Source organism: Sminthopsis crassicaudata, chromosome 2 (assembly GCF_048593235.1).
Source record: "Sminthopsis crassicaudata isolate SCR6 chromosome 2, ASM4859323v1, whole genome shotgun sequence".
Lineage (NCBI taxonomy): Eukaryota > Metazoa > Chordata > Mammalia > Dasyuromorphia > Dasyuridae > Sminthopsis > Sminthopsis crassicaudata.
This window is the reverse complement of record NC_133618.1, coordinates 356,051,129-356,075,277: the sequence shown is the minus strand read 5'-3', so window position 1 is coordinate 356,075,277 and position 24,149 is coordinate 356,051,129. Positions and strand designations below refer to the sequence as shown.

General features: G+C 33.4%; 1 protein-coding gene and 1 long non-coding RNA gene across 2 annotated transcripts in view; one reads left to right on the top strand and one right to left on the bottom strand.

The window, feature by feature from the left end:
• TRPC7 (transient receptor potential cation channel subfamily C member 7) overlaps positions 1-24,149 on the bottom strand; it is a 288,781-nt gene that overhangs the window by 199,719 nt on the left and 64,913 nt on the right. The gene's annotated exons all lie outside the window — the stretch shown is intronic.
• Positions 10,577-23,949, top strand: LOC141553500 (uncharacterized). The gene is made up of 4 exons (XR_012485480.1): positions 10,577-10,785; positions 10,892-10,953; positions 22,700-22,768; positions 23,571-23,949. It is a non-coding gene; the product is annotated as an uncharacterized LOC141553500 (long non-coding RNA).

Here is a 24,149-nt window from a genome sequence, read left to right as displayed (position 1 = left end):
AACAAATAAGAAAGAAATTAAAAAAGTAAATAGAACATTAGGAAAAGTAGGTATGATAGACCTTTGGAGAAAACTGAATGGCGATAGAAAGGAATATATTTTCTTCTCAGCAGTTCATGGATTCTATACAAAAATTGACCATATATTAGGACATAATGATCTGAAAATTAAATGTAGGAAGGCAGAAATAATAAATGCCTTCTTCTCAGATCACAATACAATAAAAGGTACATTCAGTAAGAAGTTAGGGGTAAATAGAATAATTGGAAACTGAATAATCTCATCTTAAAGAATAACTGGGTGAAACAGCAAATTATAGAAACACTTAGTAATTTCACCCAAGATAATGACAATGATGAGACATCATACCAAAATCTGTGGGATGCAGTTAAAGCAGTAATAAGGGGAAATTTTACATCTTTAGAGGCTTATTTGAACAAAATAGAGAAAGAGAAGATTAACAAATTGGGCCTGCAACTTAAAAAGCTAGAAAAAGACCAAATTAAAAACCCCCAACCAAAAATCAAACTTGAAATAAAAAAATTAAAAGAGAAATCAATAATATTGAAAGTAAAAAAAAAAAAAAACTATTGAATTAATAAATAAAACCAAGAATTGGTTTTATGAAAAAGCCAATAAAATAGATAAACCTTTGGTAAATCTGATCAGAAAAAGGAAAGAGGAAAATCAAATTGTTAGTCTTACAAATGAAAAGGGGGAATCTTTCCACCAGTGAAGAAGAAATTAGAGAAATAATAAGGAGTTACTTTGCCCAACTTTATGCCAATAAATTTGATAACTTAAGCGAAATGGATGACTTTCTTCAAAAATATAGGCTTCCTAGATTAACAGAGGAGGAGACAAATTGCTTAAATAGTCCCATTTCAGAAAAAGAAATAGAACAAGGATTAATCAACTCCCCAGGAAAAAAATCCCCAGGACCAGATGGATTTACATGTGAATTCTACCAAACATTTAAATAACAATTAGCCCCAATGCTATATAAACTATTTGAAAAAATAGGGGATGAAGGAGTCCTAACAAACTCCTTTTATGACACAGACATGGTACTGATACCTAAATCAGGTAGATCGAAAACTGAGAAAGAAAATTATAGACCAATTTCCTTAATGAATATTGATGCTAAAATCTTAAATAAGATATTAGCAAAAAGACTTCAGAAAATCATCCCCAGGATAATACACTATGATCAAGTAGGATTTATACCAGGAATGCAGGGCTAGTTTAATATTAGGAAAATTATTAGTATAATTGACCATATTAATAATCAAATTAATAAAAACCATATGATCATCTCAATAGATGCAGAAAAAGCATTTGATAAAATCCAACATCCATTCCTACTAAAATTGCTTGAGAGTATAGGAATAAATGGACTATTCCTTAGAATAATCAGGAGCATATATTTAAGACCGTCAGTAAGCATAATATGTAATAGAGATAAAGTGGAACCTTTCCCAGAAGATCAGGAGTGAAACAAGTTTGCCCACTATCTCCATTACTATTCAGTATAGTACTAGAACCACTAGCCTCGGCAATAAGAGCCGAGAAAGAGATTCAAGGAATTAGAGTAGGAAATGAGGAAATCAAATTATCACTCTTTGCAGATGACATGATGGCATACTTAGAGAATCCAAAAGACTCTGCTAAAAAGCTATTAGAAATAATTCACAACTTTAGCAAAGTGGCAGGATACAAAATAAATCCACATAAATCCTCAGCATTTTTATATATCACCAACACAATCCAACAACAAGGGATACAAAGAGTAATTCCATTCAAAATAACGGTCGATAGTATAAAATATTTGGGAATCTATCTACCAAAGGAAAGTCAGGAATTATATAATCAAAATTACAAAACACTTGCCACAAAAATAAAGTCAGATTTAAATAATTGGAAAGACATTCAGTGCTCTTGGATAAGCCGAGCGAATATAATTAAGATGACAATACTCCCTAAACTAATCTATTTATTTAGTGCTATACCAATCAGACTCCCAAGAAACTATTTTAATGACCTAGAAAAAATAACAACAGAATTCATATGGAACAACAAAAGGTCAAGAATTTCAAGGGAAGTAATGAAAAAAAAAATTAAGTGAAGGTGGTCTAGCTGTACCTGATCTAGAACTGTATTATAAAGCAACAGTCACCAACACCATTTGGTATTGGCTAACAAATAGACTAGTTGTTCAGTGGCATAGATTAGGTTCACAGAGCAAGATAGTGAATAAAAATAGCAATCTAGTGTTTTATAAACCCAAAGATGCCAAATTTTGGGATAAGAATTCATTATTTGACAAAAACTGCTGGGAAAACTGGAAATTAGTATGGCAGAAACTAGGCATTGACCCACATTTAACACCACATACTAAGATAAGATCAAAATGGGTCCAAGATTTAGGCAGAAAGAATGAAATCATAAATAAATTGGAGGAACATGGGATGGTTTACCTCTCGGACTTTTGGAGGAGGAAGGAGTTTGTGTCAAAGGGAGAACTAGAGACCATTATTGATCACAAAATAGAAAATTTTGATTACACCAAATTAAAAAGTTTCTGCACACACACACACACACACACACACACAAAAAAAAACTAATGCAAACAAGATTAGAATGGAAGTAATAAATTGGGAAAACATTTTTACAGTTAAAGGTTCTGATAAAGGCCTCATCTCCAAAATATATAGAGAATTGACTTTAATTTCTAAGAAATCAAGCCATTCTCCAATTGATAAATGATCAAAGGATATGAACAGATAATTTTCAGATGATGAAATTAAAACTATTTCCACTCATATGAAAGAGTGTTTCAAATCACTATTGATCAGAGAAATGCAAATTAAGACAACTCTGAGATATCATTACACACCTGTCAAATTGGCTGAGATGACAGGAACTAATAACGATGAATGTTGGAGGGGCTGTGGGAAAACTGGGACACTGATGCATTCTTGGTGGAGTTGTGAAAGAATCCAACCATTCTGGAGAGCAATCTGGAATTATGCCCCAAAAGTTATCAAACTGTGCATACCCTTTGACCCAGCAGTGCTACTACTGGGCTTATATCCTAAGGAAATACTAAAGAAGGGAAAGGGTCCTGTATGTGCCAAAATGTTTGTGACAGCCCTTTTCATAGTGACTAGAAACTGGAAAATGAATGGATGTCCATCAATTGGAGAATGGTTGGGTAAATTATGGTACATGAATGTTATGGAATATTATTTTTCTATAAGAAATGACTAACTGGAGGAATACAGAGAGGCTTGGAGAGACTTATATCAACTGATGCTGAGTGAAACGAGTAGAACTAGGGGATCATTATACACTTCAACATTTATACTGTATGAGGATGTATTCTTATGGAAGTGGATATCTTCAACACAGAGAAGAGCTAATCCAATCCAATTGATCAATGATGGACAGAATCAGTTACACCTAGAAAAGGAACACTGGGAAATGAGTGTAAACTGAGAGCATTGGGTTTTTTTTTTTTTTGTTTGTTTGTTTTGTTTCTCTTCCCAGAATATTTTTACCTTGCGAATACAATCCTTCCTTTGCAACAACAACAATAACAAAATGAGGTTCTGCACATATATATTGTACCTAGGATATACTATAAGATATTTAATATGTATGGGAATGCCTGCCATCTAGGTGAGGGGGTGGAGGGAAGGAGGGGAAAAACTCGGAACAGAAGGGAGTACAAGGGATAATGTTGTAAAAAAATTATCTATGCATATCTACTGTCAAAGAAAATGTTATAATTATAAAAATTAATAAAAATATTTAAAAATAGTTTTTATTTACCAGCTATATGCCTGGGTAATTTTATAACATTGACAACTGCCAAACTCCCTGCTCTAACTTTTCCCCTCCCCCCACCATGGCAGGCTCACCAATACATGCTAAACACGTTAAAGTATGAATCTAATACAATATATGTATACATGTCCAAACAGTTGTTTTGCTGTACAAAAACAATTGGACTTTGAAATAATGTACAATTATCCTGTGAAGGAAATCCAAAATGCAGGTGGACAAAAATAGAGGAATTGGGTATTCTATGTAGTGGTTCATAGTCATCTCCCAGAGTTATTTCGCTGGGTGTAGTTGGTTCAATTCATTATGCTTTATTGGAATTGATTTGGTTCATCTCATTGTTGAAGATGGCCACATCCATTAGAATTGATCATCATACAGTATTGTTGTGGAAGTATACAACGATCCTACTCATTTCACTCAGCATCAGTTCTTTTAAGTCTCTCCAGGACTTTCTGAAATCATTCTGTAGGTCATTTCTTACAGAACTATTATATTCTATAACATTCATATACCACAATTTATTCAGCCCTTCTCCAATTTATGAGCATCCACGTTGTTTCCAGTTTCTGACCCCTACAAAGAGGGCTGCCACAAACATTCTTACACATACAGGTTTCTTTCCCTTCTTTAAGATCTATTTGGTATATAAGCCCAGTACCAACACTGCTGGGTCAAAGGGTATGCACATTTGGATAACTGTTTGAACCTAGTTCTAAATTGCTCTCCAGAATGGCTGGATGTATTCACAATTCTACCAACAATGTATCAGTGTCCCTGATTTCCCACATCCCCTCATCATTCTGTGTTATCTTTCCCTGTCATTCTAGCCAATCTGATAGGTGTGTAGTGGTATCTCAGTTTCGACAGTTATTTTGAATGGAATTTCTCTTTGTATGTATCTCTTGTTGTTGGATTTTGTTGGTGATATTTAAAAATGCTTGATCTGTAATTTTCTTTCTCTGTTTTCATTCTAACTGGCTTAAGTACTGTAGTACCATGTCTGTGTCATAAAAGGGATTAGGTAGAAGTCCTTCATTCCCTCTTTTTTTCTAATAGTTTATATAGTATTGGAGTTAATTGTTATTTAAATGTTTGGTAGAATTCACATGTAAATCCATCTGTTCCTAGGGATGTTTTCTTCAGAAGCTGATTAATAGCTTGTTCTATTTCTTTTTTCAAAAATGGTAATAGTTAAGTTAAGTAATCTAAGGCAATCTATATTTTTGTAGATATTCCTCCATTTCACTTAGGTTATCAAATTGATTGGCATAAAGTTGGGGGAAACAATTTCTTATTATTGTTCTAATTTCCTCTTTATTGGTGGAAAGTTCTCCCTTTTCATTTTTGAATCTAACAATTTGATTTTCCTCTTTCCTTTTTCTAATCAGATTTAACAAAGGTTTATGTATTTTATTGTTTGTTTTTATAAAACCAACTCTTAATTTTATTTATTAATTAAATAGTTTTTTACTTTCAATTTTATTAATCTCTCCTTTTATTTTTAGAATTTCAAGTTTAGTGTTTGTCTTGGGGTTTTAAATTTGTTCCTTCCCTAGAATTTTTAGTTGTAAGCTCAATTCATTGACCTTCTCTTTCTCTATTTTATGCAAGTAGGCTTCTAGTTATATAAAATTTCCCCTTATTACCGCTTTGGCTGCATCCCGCACATTTTTGGATGATGTCTCATTATTGTCATTTTCTTGAGTGGAGTTATTAATTATGTCTATTATTTGCTGTTTCACCCAGTCATTCTTTAGTATGAGATCATTTAGCTTCCAATATGTTTTGGTCTCTTTTCCCTTGGCTTTTCATTGAACGTAATTTTCATTGCCTTATGGTCTGAAAAGGATGCATTTACTATTTCTGCCTCATTGCATTCGAATTTGAGGTTTTTATGTCCTAATATATGTTCAATTTTTGTATAAGTTCTATGAACTGCTGAGAAGAAAGTACTCCTTTCTGTCTCCATTTAGTTTTCTCCAAAGATCTATCATATCTAACTTTACTAGTATTGTATTTACCTCTTTTGACTTTTTTCTTATTTATTTTGTGGTTTGATTTATCTAATTCTGAGAGTGCAAGGTTGAAATCTCCCACTATTATAGTGTTTCTGCCTATTTCTTCTTGCAACTCTCTTAATTTCTCTTTTAAGAATTTAGATGCTACACCACTTGGTATATATATGTTTAATATTGATATTGCTTCATTATCTCTGCTACCCTTTAGCAAGATAATGCCCTTCCTTATCTCTTTTAGTTAGATAAATTTTTGCTTTTGCTTGAACTGAGATGATGATGCCTACCCCTGCTTTTTTGACTTCACCTGAAGCATAGTAGGTTCTGTTCCAACCTTTTACTTTTACTCTATATGTATTGCCCTGCTTCAAGTGTGTTTCCTGTAAACAACTTATTGTAGGATTCTGGCTTTTAATCCAGTCTGCTAACTGCTTCCATTTTATGGGGGAATTCACCCCATTCACATTTATGGGTAAAATTACCAATTCTGTATTACTTGCCATCTTGTTAATCCCTGCTTATGCCTTTCTCCTTTCTTTCCCCCTTACATCCCCTCCCCAGTATTAAACTTGTGAGCACCACTTGCTTCCCACAGCCCTCCCTTTTTAGTGTCCCTCCTCTCACCTTAGAGTTCCTCCCCCTATCTTACACCTTTTCCTCACAAATTCTGTATTCCCTTCCACTTAGCTTACTCCTTCCCTTTTCACTTTCCCCTCCCACTTTTCAATGAAGTGGGAGAAATTTCACCATAAATCGAATATGTCTAATATTTTTCTCTTTAAGCCAATTCTGATGAGAGTAAGATACACATTGTATTCATCCTCCTCCATTCTTTCTCTCAGATATAATAGGTTTCCTTTTCCTCTTTGTGAGATGTAGTACCTCCATTTTACCCTTTTCCTGGTACAATTTCTTTTCCACCTCTAGTTTCTCAAACAAAGTATACATGTGTTCTTTATATATCTTTCTAGCAGAAATGTAGTTCCCAAGATTTCTTTTTACCTTTTTAGGTTTTTCTTGACTTCTATATTTGTAGATCAAAGTTGTTTTTTTTTTTTTTTTTTTTTGGTTCCGGTTTTTTCATCAGAAATAGATGAGATTCACTTTTTTCATTGAATATCCATCCTCTTACCTGGAAAAATAAATGCTTATCATGGCTGAGTTATTTTTGGCTGCATAAGAAGTTCCTTAGCCTTTTGGAATATCATATTCCAGGCCCTTCAATGTGAATGCTGTTAGATCCTGAGCAACCCTTATTGTGTCTCCTCTATATTTGAATTGATTTTTTTCTAGCAGTTTGCAGTATTTATTCATTTGTCTGATAGTTTTGGAATTTTGCCACTATATTTCTTGGAGTTTTGATTTTAGGGTCCCTTTCAGTAGATGATCAATGAATTCTTTCAATGTTTATTTTACCCTCTGTTTCCATAACATCTGTGTAATTCTTTTAATAATTTCCTGGAAAATATTGTCCAAGCTTTTTTTTTTTTTTCATCATATTTTTCAGGAAGTCCAATAATTCTCAGATTATCTCTCCTAGATCTATTTTCCAGGTCTGTTGCTTTCCTCAGAAGGTATTTGACATTTTTTTCCCCATTGTTTCTTTCTTTCTTTTTTTTTTCTTTTTTTTTTTTTGAGTGTTTCTTGGTGTCTCCTTGAGTCAGTCATTTCCTTTTGTTCAATTATGATTTTTAATGAATTATTTTCTTCATTCCTTTTTTTATATCACTTTCTAATTGCCCAATTGAATTTTTCAGTGAATTGTATTGTTCTATGGAATATTTTTTCCATTTCACCAATTTTATTTTTAGAGAGTTATTTTCTTTTCCCAATTCACTAATTCTATTTTTTGATAATTTGATTTCTTTATCCACTCTATCTTTAAACTAGTGTGATGACTTAGCCAGACTCTCTTGCCAAGCTTCCCTTTCCTTTTCCCATTTTTTTTTTTCTAGCTCTATTGTGAGAACCTTTTTAATTTCTTCTGTGAGAGTCTTGTGTGTTGAGGACCAGATCATATGCTCCTTTGGGAATTCATCTGGAGACAGTCTTTTTTTAGTCTTCTCAGAGTTTAAAGTCTGCTCTCTATCCAAATAGAAGCTATCAATAGTTAGAGAGTCTATTTTATTTTTTTGCTCATTTTGTCAAAGAAAATAAACTAACAAAAAAACCCCCCTGCAGTTTGCTTTTTTTTGGGGGGGGGGCTAGATGGTATTTCTGGGCTTCCTCTACAGACTACAGGGGCAGCACTGAGGCACTAGGACAGCAATGGCTGCACTGAGTCTGGGCTCTGAGACTCAGAGCATGCTGAGGCACTCTGGGTGGGTGTGGCCAGGTTTTGAGAGTCCCTACCTTTTCCCGGGTTATAGTCTTTACCCCCTGTGTTTACAACTTCACTGCTGATCTATTGGCTTGTTGCCAAAGTAGCCACACTGTAGTAAAGTTCTCCTTGCAGAAACGGCTGAGATCACACCCCACTCTTCACAGGTCTGCTCAGTGTGAGTTGCCTGCCTTACTCTCACTGTCTGCTGTGCTGCCACTGCTTGTCTTCAGTCTGTGCCTGATCTAACCGTCCCCACCTACGAGCAAAAATAGACCTTTTCTGGTGAATTTTGAGGATATCTTCTGTTGGTAATTATTTGTGGGTTTTTTTTTTTTAGTCCAGCACTAATTCCGAGGCTTGTCATGAAATAAAGTATTCTGAGAGAAAAGGTGGAGCTTAAATGGACTTATATAAATTGATGCTAAGTGAAATGAGCAGAAGCAGGAGATCATTATATTCTGCAACAACAAGACTATATGATGATCGCTTCTGATATATGTGGCTCTCTTCAACAATGAGATGATTCAAACCAATTCCAATTGTTCAGTGATGAAAACAGCCATCTACACCCAAAGACAGGACTCTGGGAGCTGAGATTGATCAAGATAGCATTCTCACTCTTTCTGTTGCTGTTTGGTTACATTATGTTTTCTTTCCCAGTTTTTTTCTTCTTGATCAGAATTTTCTTGTGCAGTAACATAACTTTATAAATATGCATACACATCTTGGATTTAGTATATTTTTTGAAAACATATTTAACATGTATTGGACTACCTGCCATCTAGGGGAGGTCGTGAGGGGAAGGAGGGTATAATTTGGAACAGAAGACTTTGCAAAGGTCAAAGTTGATAGATTAACTCATGCATATGTTTTGTAAACAAAAAAGCTTTAATAAAATATTTTAAAAGAACTATTAATTAGAGAAATGCAAATTAAAACAACTTTGAGATTCTACCTCACACCTCTCAGATTGGTTAATATTAAAGTTAAAAAAAATGGTAAATGTAGGAGGGTATGTGGAAAAACTAATGCATTATTGATGTAATTGTGAAGTGATGTAACCATTCTGGAGAGCAATTTGGAACTGTACCTAAATGGTTATAAAATTGTGCTTACCCTTTGATCCAGCAATGTCTCTATTGAATTTGGATCTAAAAGAAATCATAAAAGAAGGAAAAGACCCACATGTGCAAAAATGTTCATATCAACCGTTTTTGTAATGGTAAGGAACTAGAAATTGAATTCTAGAATTCGGGAATTTGGATGCCCCTCAATTGGCAATGACTGAATCTATTATGATATGCTAATGTAATGGAATATTATTTTTCTATAAGAAATGATGAACAAGCTGATTTCAGAAAACCCTTGAAAGACTTACATGAACTGATGCTAAGTGAAGTGAGCAGAATTAAGAGACCATTGTACATGGCAACAACAAGATTATGTGATGATCAACTGTGATAGACTTGACTCTTTTTAACAACGGCATGATTTAAGGCCATTCCAATAGACTTATGATGGAAAGTGCCATCCACATCCAGAGAGGGAACTATGGAAACTGAATGTGAATTAAAGCATAGTATTTTCACTTTTTTGTTATTATTTACATTAATGCATTTCCTCTTCTTTCTCATGTTTTCCCCTTTTGGATCTCATTTTTTTGCATAACATAATGAATATGAAAATGTTTAGAAGAATTGCACATGTTTAACCTTGGTTTCTTGGTTTCTTGGGGAAGGCATAAGGGAGAAGAAAGGGAGAGAAAATTGTAACAGAAAATTTTGCTAAGGTGAATGCTGAAAAGTATCTTTGCATGTATTTGAAAATATTAAATATTATCAAAAGTAAAAAAAAGAAAAAGAAAAAAGATTTCTTTCTTTTAGGTGGTCAATCTTCTCCATGACTGAAGGCAATTGCCAAATTCATGAGTTCAGAGCAAAGAGTCTTTCCAAGAAAATACAGAATTTTGCAACTCCGGTGTCTTGCCTCACAACAGGCAAGTTGACAAACATAACCAAAAATAAGAATGGTCAACCGTGGAGTGAAAGGACAATCTAAGAAACCATTAATGAAACTGTGAGATAACATTGCCATTCTGAATATCAGTGTGTAATTATACAATCAAAAATGACTAAACTGTCCAAATATTTTAATCCCCAAATCCAAACAATAGAAATAGGATCTTAGGAGGTGAAAGATGGAAACAAAGTTTGGTCCAATATATTCCAGAAAATTTCTAATAACTTTCTTTGTTATAATGAAGAAATTAAAATAGTGTAGGTTGCCACTTATTTGGGGCTGGGGAAAACATCTTTATTATATATCTTACCAATAAAAATGCTTCTGGACTCAAAGGGACATAATTCTGTCTTTTTCTTATTCCAGAGAAAACCATGGAAACTTTTTTGAATATGGAGAACAAAGTGAGCAGAACCTGGGGACCAATTTATACAATAACAACAGAATTGTAAATACACAAACAAATTATAAATAGCAATTATAGTAAAGTTGTAAAGATGAACAATTTCTAAAGAGATAAAGACACTCATCAGTACAAAGATCAGAACATCCATGATAAAATATGCTACTCACAAAAAGGTAATAGATTCAGGCTACAAGTTGAGGTATATAATTTTGGGATATAGCCAACAAAATAATTTATCATATTTGTTAAAAGGGCTTTTTTTCTTTTTCTTTTTTTCAGTTGGGAAGGAGGGAAGATGAGAAGGAGAGAAAATAGATTTTTGTTATTGGACAAGAATAACAGTAAGTTAAAATAGCTATACAAAAAATTAGAAGTCCCTCACTGAGACAGTTATGAATGACACTAGGAATTAAATTTGTCAGTTTCGGGAAAAAAACACAACATAACTAGAATCAAAACCAAAAACCTCAAAGGAAAAATTTAGTAACTAATGAGTTTATTGGATTTCCATCAAGGGAGCCCCATCTAAACCAACAGAGACTCCTCCAAAAAAAAAAAAGGATAAAGTATATATAGCTTCAATTTAGGCAGAGGATGAATTTTAGAAATAATTCAGGGTTGGACAAAGTTTTTGCTGGAGGCTTTGCAGAGTAGGAATAGGGGATGTTGCATCCTTTAATTAGATAGGGTCTATTCCTGAAATTAGAAAACATTAAAGGCTTTTCTTCTTTAGGTTAGCTGTCTATTTGTAAATTTGCCCTAATAAATAGGATGGTCCTTTCTGTTTAGCAGTAAGGAAAATTGAAGAAAAAGTGGAGGCTGCAATACAAAAGAGGATCAGAGGCAAGATAGAGGAAATATAGATATATGTAGTTGCTTTAGCTTTCTCTGATACCCACAATTCTTCCTCTTGTTCTTCCCTAATTTCTATACTATACTAATAACATTCTATACTAATATAGCAGATGCATTTTGAACAGATTGTTGTATCTGGGTAAAGATGGCCTAAATTTAATTTCTAATAAACTGCTTTCTAATTTCCCTACTAGTTCTTGTCAAACAGGGAGTCCTTCCCTTGATGATTTCCTTTGGTTTACTTATACATTGGGTTACTGTTTTCAGTCTCCTGTTTTTCTTGCTTATCCAGTGGTTTTTTGCTGATTTACCTAAAATCCAAAATAAATAAAAAACCTAATATGAAATGGTTTTGATTATTATTATTTCACAATATAATTTGAAGTCTGGCAATACCATATCCATATCTGCTTCATTCATATTTCATTTCTTCCCTTCAGATATTTTTCCTTGAGTCTCTAAATCATCTATACTTAAAAATGAATTTTATTAGTTTTAGTTTCATAAAATATCTCAGAAATTTGTTTTAGCAACATATACTTTATTATATTGATGTGGTTCAACCATGAGCACTGAGTATCTCTCTAATTCTTTGTTTCTTTTTACTTCTCTCTATGCTTAAAAACAAACAAACAAACAACAAAGCCACAAACTTTTATGTACATTTGTGCATGGCTGAGTATGTTATAGTCCAGGAATTCTGTGCACTTTGTAATTATTTTATAGGGTATTTCTCATGTTTTCATCCATTATTTTTAGTATTGCCTATTAATCCTGTCAATTATCATCTTCATTGATTGTATTATGCCAAAATATAACAAAATAGACTTAATAACAGTATGAAATATTTAGATTCTTTTATCAAAGCTAAATCAATGTGACAGAAAGATAACATAAATAAAAGTAAATGCAATTATTAAAAAATAGATTCGATTGAGTGTAGTGACCAGAATAGGAGTAATAAAGAATATGCTCACAGATACATTTTTGAACTATCATTTAGTTTCTGTTGTATGTCATGCTTACTTTGATTTGGTCCTCTCTTTTCCTCACAATTTCCTTACCAGCTTTCCTTTTTCTTCACAGCTCTCTTCCCATAATATCTTTATGTCTCCCTTTAATATTTATTATTGGCAATAGAAAAATTAGAATACAGTAGAAAATGCCCAATAACCTGATTCTGGAAACATAATCCTATTCTTTACCTTTTCCTTTATTCCTTTCTTTTTTTCTATGATAACTCCTGTTTTTCCTTAATAGTATTTTATTTTTCTAAATACATCTAAAGATTTAATGTTTACATTAAAAGTATTTAATGTTTGCTTTCAAATCTTTGTTTTAATTTTATGTGATTTTTCTTCTATCCTGTTTATTTTTATTCCTACTTTGTTATTTTCTTATTCAAAGAATCATTCATTTTTAAGTAACTCCCTTTATTATATATATTTTTCTATTTTAAAGACTTCTTGATTTTTGCCTTAACAGATCTAATTTCTATTGTTATTTCCTTAAAATTTTCATTTAATTCTTTGGTTGGCATTCTGAAGCAGAAGATTAGTATAAGATATTCTAATAATAGCATCAGGAAAATTAAAGCTCAGTATTATTTTGTAAAAGAATCTAAAAACTACCAAGTTGATTTTTTATTTCTTTGTTGGAAGAAGAAGAGTATTAAAGATGAGACAAAAACTCTACTTAGAGAGGATGGGATCAATGAATTACTCAATAAATATTTATTAATTTTCTTCTATATGCCAGGCTCTGCGGTAAGGGCTAATAACTGCCAATAGAGAAAAGGCAGAACTTTTGAAAAAGAGAATATCCTTAATACTGGAAAGGATTGAACTAAAAGTGACTAATAGATTGTTTGTTGGTACTTAAGATTCCTAAGAAAATAATAAAAGAACATTCAGCTTCCCTTATTGAAATCAAGTTGCCCAGCCCAGATCAACTAAGTCCTGGGTCTTAAAAGAATTATCAAATTAGTTTCTGTGAAATCATCAGTTATGTTTGAGTGATCATGCAAAATAGGAGAGGTCCAAAATAAAGAAAATCAAATTTTCAAAATTTCAAAATAATAAATAGAAGAGAGCCTGAAAAATAAAGACTGATGAATTTAAGTGTGACTTCAATTCCTGGAAAAGTTCTAGAAATGATCATTAAAGAAATACTTGGTGAATATCTAGAAAGGGAAATGATGGTTACTTAGAGATAACATCACTAACCTCATTTGTTTTTTGTTAGGTTCTTGCTAAGTGCTAATGAGATAATGAGATATTATGTTCTTACTAAGTGCTAAATCGGTACTTGACAATTCTCTAGTTCTGGCCTTTCTTGGGAAGAGCTTGCATGCTTAGGAGGAGCAAGTTCATTGGTTGAAGTAATTCTTCCCAGAAGCCCTTGCATTATCCCACATCCATTCTCTGGGAGGATAAAGAGGGCAGCTCTGGAGGAAAAAGGGAGTCTCTGCTCTAGACCAGACTTGAGGCAGCTCTCTGCAGGAAGGGAAATCACTTCTCTGGACCAGAGTTGATGGCAACTGTCTGGAGACAACGGTTCTCTACAGGAAGAAGAATCTGTCTGAGAGATTTGAGTTGACACAGCAGATCTCCTCCCAGAGAGTGATCGGCAGCTTCTGGAGACAACTGCACGTTACAGTTTTTGAACAGAATTAGTAAACTAGTAACTGAATGAGGATGTTCTGGATATAATTTACATAAATTTTAGCAAATATTAGACAAAGAATATTCAAATGCAGATTCTAAGAGTTGTCATGAATAGCTCAATGTTAACGTGATACTATATCGCTCGCTAGTGGAATTACCTCCAAGGATCTATTTGGCTTTGAATTGTTTAATATTTCTAATATGGATTTGGATAAAGGCATCAATGTTATTTACAGATATTTGCAAAGTTAAATTCACAGATAATTACCAAACTGGCAGGGTTAGCAGATGCCAGAGTCAAGATTTAAAAATCTTGACAGGTTAAAGCATAGGGATAGGTTTAATACAATAAAATTTAAAGAACCAATTTATTTGCTTATTTAACACCAAATAACACATTGGTGTTAAATGTAGAGTCTTGTATCTTGGTATAAAAAATTCTTCAAGTATAAAGACAGTTGTGAAGTAGATTGAGAGGATAGTATTTAATAAGCTTAGTTACTATGTGATGTGGTGGGCCAACACAATTTCAGTCAAATTCATAGGATGCAAATCCCACAGTATTCTGTTCTCATTAGACTACCTTTGGATACTATAGTTTAAGAAGGTTAGTGATAAAATGGAGAGTGACAGTGAAGGTTGCTTGAATGCATAGAATATGAAGATAAGTAGAAAAAAGCGGATATATTTACCATGGACAAATCAAGACTGGATTGGGGATGGGGAGATATAATTATTTTATATAAGGTTAGATTAGACCTATATTGTTGAATAAGAAATTAAAATTTCATATTAGAATTGTAAGCTCACTCAAATATAACAGGCCTGAGCTTCTAAATTATGGGAATTTGACCATTCCATGAACTCTCTATGTCCTTGACAATAGATACCAGGCACTAGCCATTCCTGGGAATGTTTATGCTTAGGGCTGGGTGGCTTCCTCCCCGAGCATATACAATTACTAAGGAAACACAATCAAGGTGTAGACATATGGAATGAGTCAAAACACCAGATGGTCACTATTTTATATGTCAAGATGATAGGTGAAGTGAGTCAAAATACTAGATATTTGATACATACATATGTCAAGATGATATATGAAGTGAGTCAAAATACTAAATGGTCACACATGCCAGACTTCTTGGCTGAAAGCCCCCTTTGTCTAAGAGGGGTATATAAGATTAAGAGTCCCCTCCTACCTCTCTACTGAGTCTCACCAGCGGGGAGGACGCTTCGCCCGGAAAAATCTTTACACAATTCAAGTTGATTGAGGCTGAAACGGGGCTCCCAGCCATTTGAGTTTTTGAGGTTCCCTTGAATTGGTGATGTATTCTCTTCCTCTATCTCCTATAATTGTCATGTTGTTAATTGGTCTTACTTCTATTTGTTTGTGTAAATCTAAATTGTCTGAACTTGTCTTGTTTGATTAAAACTTTAATACTTTTACTTTTTAACTGAGCTTGACAGTGTCATTTATAGGAGCGAATCCGAACTTTTCTTTAAAATCATAATACAATTGTTTAAACTCAAAGGGCTGAACAAGGAACAAAGGGTGGAGCAAAGAGGCTAGTAACTTGCCCTCCTCGGTGGTTTTCAATAAGGAGTAGGTGGTCACATTCACATAGGATTTAGATTAGTTGGTTACTGAGGTCTTTTCCAGGTCTTAAATCTTATCATTCTGGGCTTCTTAGAACCCCTCTAGATATTCTTGAGAGTTACTCTATTGTCATTTTGAATGGACTTTGCCAAAATTATTGCAATTCTTTCAGGTTCAGTAGAAGATTCTGATTCAATTTTCTTTGTTGCAAAGTACTTATTCCTTGAGATGGCTCTTTATTTCCTTGTCAAACTCATTTCACCTCAGGTAGCATTTATCTGTCAATGGCAGATTTTGAATTTTCTATGATGTCCTTGCTATCTTATTGTCCTATGCTTCTTACTATTAATAATTTCTTTTCTCTACCCTATCAATTTTGTCCTTATCCCTTGCTCATATTGTCTATCTTTGGTTATCTCAGACTATCTGGCTGCTATAAGGTATCACGAAGGGATGAGGTTGTTAAGATACTGTTAAAGAGAATGTCCAGAAGTCTAATGGAGTTAAACTTATCATTCCTGCTTTTTAGTCCCAGTTTTCTTGATTATAGCATTCTTTCTATATTTTGCTTTGTTCAATCTCTATGAAAAGCCTGAGAAACTGATTATAAAGATTTGGTATAGGGCCCCCTGGGATACCAGTAAGTAGAAACCTAGATAGGCTTTTGTAATTGGATTTTCTTCTATACCTTCTTTTCCCTCTTTATGATGGTTCTCTATTTGTTCCTGTACATTATTAAATAGTTTTGACCAGTACTTCACTTCTGAGCTTTTCCCTCTATATAGTTCCCCCCACTACATCCATATTCCTCCACAAGTATTCTTTTTCATTATTTGACTCTTAAAACTGATATTATGGGCCTCAATCTATCCTGGAAATTATTCTACTATGGAACATAGTAAAGAGATTGATTCCAAAAGTCAGTACCTAATATTGCAGCCACCATAAATTACTCAGAAATGATGACTGTAGGAGGAGTGAGGCACATGAGATAGGAACATTGGGTCAATGACTATATTTATTCTATAAGAATTACCTTGTGGTTGGTTCTTTCAATTTTTTCTCATCCTGTTATTGCTGCATTTGCTGCATTTAGGGGATACTTTTCTTGTTTATTTGGTGTGGTTGAGATGGAGGGGGGAGTTGTGCTTTAGGTTACCTCTTACTCCACCATCTTCCCAGGATTCTCTGGAAGAATAACATAGTTATAGATGAGCTCTTTTTGTGGAGAAGTGTGGGATCATTAAAAACATTGCACAATTTCTCAAAAGTTCATTCTCTTCATCCTATTCGATTCTGTATCAGACTTATTGCCATGGGCAGAATTTGTCCCAGTTATTGGAACATTGATAGACTAGCTGTGTGAATTTTACATTCATTTAAATAGAATGGACATTTTTCATCTATTTGGCATTTTTAGTATGTTTAGTTAGGCTGAATTATATAGATTGTGATATTCAAGGGCTAGATGCAATCAACATTATGTCATTATATCACTCTTAGATTTGGATTCTTATATTTGGAGATATATATTCTCCACATATTCTTCAAGCATGATAAATATACTTGTTGAGCATATAGCTCACTATTACATACCTATACTGGTAGTAACTATTGAAAGATTTTTGAAAAAAAAATTCATTTGTTAGATATTTCAAGAAATCTTCTCTAACATACACAAACAATATATTAATGAAAGAAAAATCTTTAAAGTAATTTTTTTACTTTATGAAAATAAATTTGTTTTATACCCAATAATGAACACAATGGGATTTTAAAAAAATTTCTTTCTGTAAATTTGACTCAGTATTGGAGAAGACTTTTGAGAGTCCCTTGGATAACAAGGAGATCAAATTAGCCTATACTTAAAATTAATTCAAATTATTCATTGAGAGTTAGAATATTGAAGCTGAAGCTTAAATATTTTGGCCATATAATGAGATGTGACTCATTGGAAAACACCCTCATATCGGGGAGACTGAATAAAAAAAAAAAAAAGAAATGGCATCATATGAGATGGATAAATAGTATAGAAATAATAAACATGAATTTGGATAGACTTCAAAAGATAGTGAAGGAAAAAAAGGCCTAACATATGACCATGATCCATGGGATTATAAAGAGTTAGACATAACTGAACTTTTCAACAACATAACAACAACAACAATATTTCATTTCACTATGTGATTATAATGATATCATCTGATGAAAAATCTTATTTGTTAAACTCTGCTTCTTCCTCATACTTTTATCAAGGATTTCTTTGCTTTGCTTTGCTTTGCTTTGGTAAGAGCAATAGCCTAATTCCTATCCTAATGCAAATTACACTAGTTTTCCTTAAAAGTTATTAAGAGCACTCTCAAAACTTTTTTGTTTTTTGGTTATCCCCCTAGGAATGACTTGCTTTTTTGCTTATTGAGGAAGTTCAGCACCATTATCAAGATTAGGGAGTAAACTACTTGTGATCATTCAGTAAGGAAAGATAATGTGAATATATCTTGTATCCTTAATAAACTATCTCAAAGACAATTGTGCTAAATTCTTTTAAGCTCTTCACAAGTGTTGTTGGTAAGCCTTCCAAGCAGGGAGTTTAAATTCTTCTACTAGCAGCATTTTCCATTTCATTTTACCTTCAAAACAGTCCAGAGTAAGCAAATTTTGGGAAATGGAAAAAAAAAAAGATTTTATCTTTGGAAAGGAAAAAAATCAAAGCTATTTCCTTGCTGGGAGATGCTTTTGTATTACTAATGGTCATCATAACTCAATTGCCTACGAGGGAAACCTTTTGCAACATATCATCTAAAATTTTAAGGGATTTATATTTATTTATGAATAAGGAAAGAATTTTTTTAGTTCTGAATAGAAGTGGAATGCTAATGAAACTGAACAGGCAATTCCTAGTTCTATAATTCTACATATTCAAGGTTAACCAATAAAGTCTAGCTTGAGTGACCCAAAAAATGAGAGCATGTAAACCAAGGTAAAACCCTAGAATTTTAGAATAGTTTAACAACTAAATGTTGAAGGGACTATGTAAGTTTCATTAGTTTTTTCCTTTTAACTTGTCAAATGAACGGTCAACTAGAATTTTTCCACATGGAATGTGATTTTTGGGTGCGAACCATTGGATGAAGTACTTGAAAGAATAATACTTAATTCTCCCCAAGATCTAAGAGATAATTCTGGAATTAGGGATATGGACAAAATTATCTATAGTAAATGTTTTAATTAGTTGAGAACAGGTGAAATTTAAAAAATTTTTATTGCACAGTTTGTACAACATTGATTCTAGAATCAGGAAGATTTGTTTTAAATCAAGTCTAACTGCAAAATGAGGATAATAGTAGTACCTACTATGTAAGATTGATGTGAGAATCAAATGAGATAATTTAAAAGTGCTTAGTATAGTGCCTGGTACTCTAAGCACTATATAAATGGTCATTCTTTTCCCTTCCCCATTCTCATCATAAAACTATAAAATTATGTTCACACATTTTCCCTCCCTTAAATTTTCAGTGAGGGGTACTCTGTAAAGCAGAGTCAGATTTTGGATGCATTCTTCTTACTTTAACAGAAATGCTACTGCTTGCACTTAGGAAATAGAGACCATGTCCTGACCCAGAGGAGATTCTGGCTTTGTTCCTTTTTCTATTTGACTTTGTTTCTAGTTTACTTTGTGTCTTTGAGCATAAGGGACTGATCCTAAGATTTAACATATCTAGTGATAACAGGTATCAGGAGTTTCTGGGTTCCCCTTTTCAACAAGAGTAATTTTCTGCTTTAGAGAGCATAGTTCTTGACAAGAACAATTTCTTGAGATGATTAGCCATAATCTTTTAGAATTACCTGAACTATGTGGCAGTTTCTGACTTCTTTGACTGTAGTAGTACAGTCAGGGCAGTAATAGTTTGGATTGTAATCAGGACCTAACATAAGAGAGCATAATTAGAGTCCATGATGTCATTCCTAGAAGGTTCTGACAGAGCTCAAGAAACAGCCTTCTTTACAAGAGAGACAGCATAGGGGAGCAGATTCAGTCTCTGCAGTGGTAATATAAAATTTTTCCTATTATGAGACACAAAAGTCTAGATCTAAGTAATGTTCAGGTCCAGTATGGGGTGATATAAGCTGCCCATGAAAGAGAGAGAGAGAGAGAGAGAGAGAGAGAGAGAGAGAGAGAGAGAGAGAGAAAGAGAGGGGTCAAGTAGAGGTAGGCAGGGAACTAGATCCTCCTGGCAGAAGACAATGTGGCATCTTCTAGCACAAATGGCAGAAGAGTGGACACTGATATATGCAATACCCAAAGACTATAGCCTGCAATAGTTCATTGTTTTCTGTAATACAAAATTAATTAATCCTTCCCTGTTGCATCTAAAACACTCAATGGTCATTCTGTAGCTCCTTTCCAGGGAGGTTGTTGAATCACTTGGAGAAATTGCTGTGGAGGTACTTACTCTCTGTCAATAAGGGGTAGGTAAAAATGCCTACCCAGCCCCCCCAAAAAGAAGTGAGACAGGTTCTTGGGAGTTTCTTACAGGATAGATATTTGTTATTACTCTCTCACATTGAGGAGCTTTCAGGGAAAGGGACATCTTGGCTAATGAGCCAGGTAACAGTAGGTAGTGATACAGGATAATTTTCCCCAACTTGTGATACAGATGGGTGATGATGCAGAAAGTATCATCATCTTTGCAGAAGTACTGATAATTCTGCTTAGGTTTTTTTTTTTTTACACTGTGAGCTACAAAAAATCGGCATCATCTACTACTTGAAATTCTGAAATTCTTAGAAATAATTCAGAATTTTAGCAAAGTCGCAGGATACAAAATAAATCCACATAAATCCTCAGGATTTTTATACATTACCAACACAATCCAACAGCAAGAGATACAAAGAGAAATTCCATTCAAAATAACAGTCGATAGTATCAAATATTTGGGAATATATCTACCAAAGGAGAGTCAGGAATTATATGAGCAAAATTACAAAACACTTGCCACAAAAATAAAGTCAGATTTAAATAATTGGAAAGACATTCAATGTTCTTGGATAGGCCGAGCGAATATAATAAAGATGACAATACTCCCCAAACTAATCTATTTATTTAGTGCTATACCAATCAGACTCCCAAGAAACTATTTTAATGACCTAGAAAAAATAACAACAAAATTCATATGGAAGAATAAAAGGTCGAGAATTGCAAGGGAACTAATGAAAAAAAAGTCAGAGGAAGGTGGTCTAAGTGTACCTGATTTAAAGCTATATTATAAAGCAACAGTCACCAAAACCATTTGGTATTGGCTAAGAAATAGACTAGTTGATCAGTGGCATAGGTTAGGTTCACAGGACAAGATAGTGAATAAAAATAGCAATCTAATCTTTGACAAACCCAAAGATCCCAAATTTTGGGATAAGAATTCATTATTTAACAAAAACTGCTGGGAAAACTGGAAATTAGTATGGCAGAAACTAGGCATGGACCCACATTTAACACCACATACTAAGATTAGATCAAAATGGGTCCAAGATTTAGGCATAAAGAACGAAATCATAAATAAATTGGAGGAACATGGGATGGTTTACCTCTCAGACTTGTGGAGGAGGAAGGAGTTTGTGTCCAAGGGAGAACTAGAGACCATTATTGATCACAAAATAGAACATTTTGATTACACCAAATTAAAAAGTTTCTGCACAAACAAAACTAATGCAAACAAGATTAGAAGGGAAGTAACAAATTGGGAAAAAATTTTTACAGTTAAAGGTTCTGATAAAGGCCTCATTTCCAAAATATACAGAGAATTGACTTTAATTTATAAGAAATCAAGCCATTCTCCAATTGATAAATGGTCAAAGGATATGAACAGACAATTTTCAGATGATGAAATTAAAACTATTTCCACTCATATGAAAGAGTGTTCCAAATCACTATTGATCAGAGAAATGCAAATTAAGACAACTCTGAGGTATCATTACACACCTGTCAGATTGGCTAAAATGACAGGAACAAATAACGATGAATGTTGGAGGGGCTGTGGGAAAACTGGGACACTGATGCATTGTTGGTGGAGTTGTGAAAGAATCCAACCATTCTGGAGAGCAATCTGGAATTATGCCCAAAAAGTTATCAAAATGTGCATACCCTTTGACCCAGCCATACTACTACTGGGCTTATACCCCAAGGAACTACTAGAGAAGGGAAAGGGTCCTGTATGTGCCAAAATGTTTGTGGCAGCCCTTTTCATAGTGGCTAGAAGCTGGAAGATGAATGGATGTCCATCAATTGGAGAATGGTTGGGTAAACTATGGTATATGAATGTTATGGAATATTACTGTTCTATAAGAAATGACCAACAGGAGAAATACAGAGAGGCTTGGAGAGACTTACATCAACTGATGCTGAGTGAAACGAGCAGAACCAGAAGATCATTATACACTTCAACAATGATACTGTACGAGGATGTATGCTGATGGAAGTGGATTTCTACAACATAGAGAAGAGCTAATCCAATTCCAATTGATTAATGATGGACAGAACCAGCTACATCCAGAAAAGGACTGGGAAATGAATGTAAACTGTTATTTTTACCTTCTGAATCCAATTCTTCCTGTGCAACAAAAAATTCGGTTCTACACACATATATTGTATCTAAATTATACTGTAATATATTTAACATATATAAGACTGCTTGCCATCAGGGGGAGGGGGTTGGGGGAGGAAGGGAAAAAATCTGAATAGAAGTAAGTGCAAGGGATAATGTTGTAAAAAATTACCCATGCATATGTACTGTCAAAAAATGTTATAATTATAAAATAAAATAAAAAATTAAAAAAAAAAAAAAAAAAAAAAAAGAAATTCTGAAATTCATCATTTAGACCCAAGAGTCACTTCTTCCTTGAACTCTTCTAGATTTAGTCATGTCTTTACTGAGCCTTAAGCTAATATGTTTTGTTTTCTTTTTGTTATTGCAGGTTTTTTCCTTTTATTGCTACCTATATCAGGCTTCTTGAATATTGCAATTTGGGGTTAATCAGTGAAAGGTAAGTGGGAGAATAGTTAAGTGGTAGAATATTGTCTAAGAGAACTTAAGGATCTTATCACAAAGGGTGGAATATAGGAGGAGCAATATGCCAACATTTCCTCCATGAAAGTTGGACTAGTTTTATAAGTCATTGAGATGTTCCCATTATATGTCTTTATCGAATATTTTTGTCGTGATAAGAGAATGTAAATTTCATTTTGTTAATTGTTGGTAATTTTTGTGTGTCTCATTCTGTGCTGATGAACTCAGAACTCTTGTATCTATCACTTTCATAAAATTTAATGGAGATAGGAAAATAAGCAAATTAGTTTTACCACTTTCCCGTTAATACCAGAGACTGAGATTTTTTTCCCCATAAAGATATCTTACAGATACCTTGAGATTTTATCCCTCCACACTTCAGAATTGTGTCTCCAACACAGATTTCATCCTCATAAGCTTGGTCTGTCCAAACTGTTCTTTTTATCTTTGTTTACTTTAATTTCATTGTTATGTCTTCATGAAGTCTATGAGGGAATTGTATAGTTAGGAGTCAAATGTGAACAATCAAATTGTTAATTTACTAAGATAAAAACAAAAATCAATATCAAGGTAAAGTAGAATAAAAAAGAAAAAAAATCAATCAATTGAGGCAATTCCAATCGAAAAATGAGAAATAGATAAATGAATAGACATTATGCATTGACATAGATTTACCATTTTCTAAGGACACATAACTGATATGAATAAATTTACATAATGTAATTTTTTAAAAGCCTAAAAAATCACCTCAGCCAAAAAATGCTTTTTCTTCTTCTTAGGTGGAAAGAGACAATATTCATGGGGAGAATATAAATTTACAGATAAAATCATACAGAAGAGGGTTTATGGAAGATTTTGAGTAAAAGCATCATCTCTTCATCAACTTTAAAATTTGATTTTTGAACTAATTAAAGAAAATCATCCTCAGGTCAGATGAGACTGGAAGAATAGCCTCCAAAAAAGCACCCAACGCCCAACCCTTTTTAGAATTCATTCATGTATCTTGCCTGTGCCACTTCTTAAGAGCACTAGTTTGAACTGAAATGTGACTTTGAACATGAAAATGTCTGATGATTTCTGTTTCTCCCAAGGTGCTTTACTCATTCTAAGCTTTGTATCTTACTGTTTTACTTTATGCTTTATTGTCAACTGACAGATGCTGTGCACATACTAAGATATAAATAAATGTTCATTTATTATTAAATTCATGAGTTTATTAGCTGATCTTTCCTGAGTTGCCAGCCAACATCATCAAACCCATTGGATAGTTCAAATAGAATGTCTTAATCTCAAGCAAAGGTTGTACTTTGAACTTCCCCTTTTAAACAAACTTCAGTGACTCTCTATTACTTCCAGGA